Here is a 461-nt window from a genome sequence, read left to right as displayed (position 1 = left end):
CAGAGAACCAAAGAAATGCATAATTTTTGTTTTTCTCTCTGAGTTTTCTCAATAAAACAATGTGTAAATTTATTCCAAGGAGGTTGTATTTGTGCAACATATATTGACAAATTGTAAATCTCATCAGTCAGTTTTGTGTGATTTACTCTTTATCAAAAGGAATTAACCTTTGTAAAATCTCTAATCCAATGAAAAGACTGATTTTTTGTAGTACCGGTTGTGGTATTTTATTTATTTATTTGTTACTGAAAGGAGACATGAGAATGAAAAGCTGGAGAAAACCTGTTGCTTCAGGGAATACTCTCTTGTCATTACTAAGGGTTATTTATTTACACTAATTATGTTTTTCTTTCCTGGATGTGTTACATTTGGAATGCATGAACAACGGGAAATGTTATTAAGTGGTACATCCTGTATTGCGTGACTTTACAAAATTTGTCGCCGCTCGGAATGTTTTAACG

At 32.1% G+C, this 461-nt stretch overlaps 1 protein-coding gene across 3 annotated transcripts in view; it reads left to right on the top strand.

Annotated features, from left to right (window-relative positions):
* The window catches only part of LOC119587785 (angiomotin-like protein 1), a gene marked incomplete at its 3' end in the record, with an annotated part of 21,952 nt that overhangs the window by 673 nt on the left and 20,818 nt on the right, over positions 1–461 (top strand).

The sequence above is a fragment of the Penaeus monodon genome, chromosome 23 (assembly GCF_015228065.2).
Source record: "Penaeus monodon isolate SGIC_2016 chromosome 23, NSTDA_Pmon_1, whole genome shotgun sequence".
Lineage (NCBI taxonomy): Eukaryota > Metazoa > Arthropoda > Malacostraca > Decapoda > Penaeidae > Penaeus > Penaeus monodon.
Note: the sequence above shows the minus strand (reverse complement) of the source record. Positions and strands in the feature narration are given on the sequence as shown.